Source organism: Marmota marmota, unplaced genomic scaffold (assembly GCF_001458135.2).
Source record: "Marmota marmota marmota unplaced genomic scaffold, marMar, whole genome shotgun sequence".
Taxonomy (NCBI): Eukaryota; Metazoa; Chordata; class Mammalia; order Rodentia; family Sciuridae; genus Marmota; species Marmota marmota.
The window spans coordinates 7,378,076-7,381,964 of record NW_026000026.1 but is presented as its reverse complement, the minus strand read 5'-3'; positions in this window follow the sequence as shown (position 1 = coordinate 7,381,964).

Below are 3,889 nucleotides of genomic sequence, written 5' to 3'. Positions count from 1 at the left end.
GGCGGGGGGTGGGCAGGGCTGGGTGGTGGCCCGGGCGAGGTGACGCAGGAGGATTACGCGGGGTTGACTGAGGGGAGCAGAGCCGAGCTCGGGTGGGGCGAGGGGGTGGTGGGTTCCATCGACGGAGGTGCTCGGAGCCCACGCAGGCGGTCCCCGGGGTGGGGGGGCGGGGCAGGCAGCACCCGGGCGCGTGAGTTCAGGTGACAGAGCGCTGACTTCCCAGAGCAGGGACTGAGGGAATCGAGAAGCCGAGGCCCCCTCCCTGGGTCCCTTCACCCACAGGAGTCGGCGTCCACCCTGGGGGGACATCGCCCCTGCCCGCCCCGCCCTGGAGTCAGGCAGCTGAGCGGGCAGGGACGGCGGTGCCCCCCTGAGGGGCAGCCACTTGTCACTCCTGCAGGAAGGTGGCCATTCAGGCTGCGGCAGAGGCCGACCCACCTCAGTTCCAATTCCGCCTCCACCCTGCAGTCAGCCCCCTTCCTGTCCCTGTCCCCTCACCTGGGACATAGGGACCCAGCAGCAGAAGGGCCCGCCAGCTCCCTGCCCTTGGCGGTGTGCGCTCCGTGAGTCAGTGCAGCCACAGGAGGCCCACGTGGCTAGAGGACTGAGGAGGAGAGGCCAGTGGGCCTCCATCACAGGGAACCTGGGGAGGGGGAAGGAGTTGGGCTTCATCCCAGGGCCATGGGGAGCCGTGGGGGTCCTGCACCCGGAGGGACACCACCTGCACATGGAGGCCTCTGGACGGAGGCAGACAGACTCCGCAGATCCAGAACCGCGCACCCGACCGGCTGAGGCAGGGGCCGAGCTGCAGCCCAGGCGGGAGAGGGCCTCCCTTGTGGGAGGCAGAAAGTCGGCCTCTCAGCAGAGAATCCTTCACGCAGGAAGTTCAGGGGTGGGCGGGACAGCTGGGACAATGTATCCAAGTGCTCGACAGGAGCAAGGCCACAGCGGGGTGGGGGGGGGACCCCAACCAGCCCCCAGTGTGAGCAGGGGACCCGAGGGCATCGCTGGACCCAGGTCCCTTCACGTGCTGCAGGCCTCAGTCTCCAAGGGACTCCCACCGTGCCTGCACCCCGAGACCCCCAGTGCCTGCGCCCCAACACCCCAGTGCCTGCGCCCCGAGACCCCCAGTGCCTGCGCCCCGACACCCCAGTGCCTGCGCCCCGAGACCCCACCCGCAGAGAGACTGGGTGCTCTGGCTGCCCCAGGCCACTTTGTCTGCTGAGCCTGTGCCCTGAGGCAGGATGACCCCACCTCACAAAGGAGGGAAGTCACCTTGCCACGTGGCCTCGCTTCTGGCTTGGGTGCAAACCCCTGATGGTACTTGCCCTGTGTCGGGTGCCAAGCTGGACCCTTCTGCTCGAGGTCCCAGCTGGTCCCCACCGCAGCTCAGGGCAGAGCCAGGACTCGGCCCAGGTGGACCTGACCTCAGACCTGCTCTTCCCACAGCCACGGGCCGGAGGACGCTGGCCACCACTTACCCAGCGCCCACTGTGCGCCCAGCATGGTGCCGGGCACTTGATGTGGCTTCACAGGCTTCCCCCTCACCACTGACCTCTCAAAGTCACGTCACCTCCTGCGCAGGTGAGAGGACTGAGGCTGGGGGCTGTGCGCGGGCCAGGAAAGCTGGCGTTCCAGTACTTTCCACAGACTGCAGGGAGGATGAGTGCTGCTGTCCCGTGGCCAGCACTGGCCGGGCCTGGCCCAGATCTGGACCCTCATCTGCACCAGCTCACTTGGCGTCACCTCAGAGGGGGACATGAACTTGACCCCGTCACCCAGCGGGAAAGGGGCAGAAGTGGGACTGAAGCCCAGGTGAGCCGCCCGTGGCCCAGACAGCTCCAGGCCACCTCCTCCAGGCTGCCTCCCAGACCCTGCCTTGCCCTCTGCACACGGCCCCAGCGCCCGGGGGCTTCTCCACATGCTCGGGCAGCGGGCAGCGCCTCTCCCAGGTGAGAGATCTGCCCCCCAGCCGTGCCCCCCAGAGGACCCTGGACAGAGCCCTGCCCCCCTCAAGATGATTGACAACCCCCAACTATGACCATGTCCCCAGCGCCAGCCCCGTGCCTGGTGACCTCAGCCCACAGCGGAGGCGGTTCTGTGGGTGACAGGTCCCCTGCTCCCCGGGAGGACCTTTGGCAGCAGCGGTTTTACCAAGAAAAGGAGGAAGAGGCAGCAGAGGGCGGGCCTCGTGGTGTGGGCGGGGGACACCGGGGGGCAGAGAAGTCCTGGGCACACTCCGAGGGGCTGCTGGCCTGGGAGGCCTCAGAGCCAGGACGGTGACCACAGCAGGAGCACCTGGAGGGGACCTCCTCGCCTCCACCCAGCAGCCACAAGGCAGTGCCCCCATGTCCATGTAAAAGAGGCTCAGAAAGGCAGAGTGACTTGCCTCGGGTCCCACAGGCTCCGAGGGACAAAGCTGGAAGGGTTAAAAACAGGCCCCATTTGTACCCATGTGACTCTGAACATGTCCCTGCTCCCTGGGCCCCGGTTTCTCTGTGCACAACCCATACCCACATGCCACCATCACAGATTGCTGGAGGCAGCCCAGAGACATTGCAAAGCAGGGAGGAGGCAGCGTGGGCCCCCTGCAGGCCCCCATGCTGGGGACCTGAGCCCCGTGCAGAGCAGACCTGCCGCCTAAGGCTGCTCCTCAATAAAACCTGCCTCTTCTGAGGACCGTCCATGGAGAGCCCCCTGTCCTGTGAAATGGAACAAAGCCACCAACTCTGCAGCAGAGGTCACTTTGCAGCATGAGCCGAGCTCCTGTCTGTGCCTAGCCATGACCTAGGCACTGGGGACACAGGAGTGACACGGGAGCCAACAAGGGCCCCCCAAGAGGAGGCTGATGCTCTATAGGGAGGAGACAGGCCTGGAGCAAGTACACCTCTAAGAGACACGACCCCTGGACCATCGCCCGGAAGTCCAAGTAACGGATGCTCCAGACAGCTCACCTAGAAGGGGTCACCCGTCTCCCTCAGGACCCTCCCTGGCTCCCACTTCCTTCAGGATCAACTCTAACGCAGCCACTCGGCTCTGGGTGCCAGGGCTCTGTGGACCCTCTGACCTCAACCCCTTCCCCCAGGTCCAGCCGCACGGCCTCGTGGTCCCTGGACAGGCCGGACCTCTTGGTTCTCAGAGCCGCTGCCCAGGGCCTCCCGTCCACCTGAAGGGCTCCCTCACACTCCATCTGGCTGATGCATGCTCAGCCGGGTCCCCTGGGCTCTGCCACACTATGGGCCTCTGTCCTTGGCCTCCTTCCCTAACCCTACGAAAATCCACGCAGAATGGAAAGAAAAACAGCCAGGAAAGAGCATGAATCATTTGTTTACAGGCCCTAATTAATTACTAAGCTCAAGAACTCGATTTCCATTCTTCCTTTCCCCCCTCTGCCCTTGGAGAATGTTTGGAATCCACATTGTTTCCCAACGCGAAAGTATGTCAAGTTTATTTTTAGCAGACGCACATGATAGCTCAGACTGTTATTCATCCCCCCGCGTCAGTGGGGAGCGGGCCGCCCGAGCGTGCAGGATGCTTGAGGCGCCTCAGATGTGGCTCCTGGGAAGCCAGCTAGTCTGCAGTGGCCGCTGGGGTCAAAGTGACCCAAGTGGATCCCCTGCTGAGGACCAGGGGTAGGGGTGGAGGTGCAGGCTGCAGTTCCTCCTCCAGGCCAGAGGCGGCACTGTGGAGGCGGGAAGCGCAGCCCAGCCGGTTCCCAGGCCGCTGAGCAAGGTCTCCCGCCTGGACTGGCCAGCGGGCTGCGTGTTCCTTCCCTGGGTTGTGTTCAGAAGGGGAAAGTGGGAGAGCCTGGTGAGTCGCCTTTGGCTCATCCAGGATGAGAAAGGCCCCGCGCTGTCTGGAGGATGCCACCGAGCCCTCTGGACTCCCC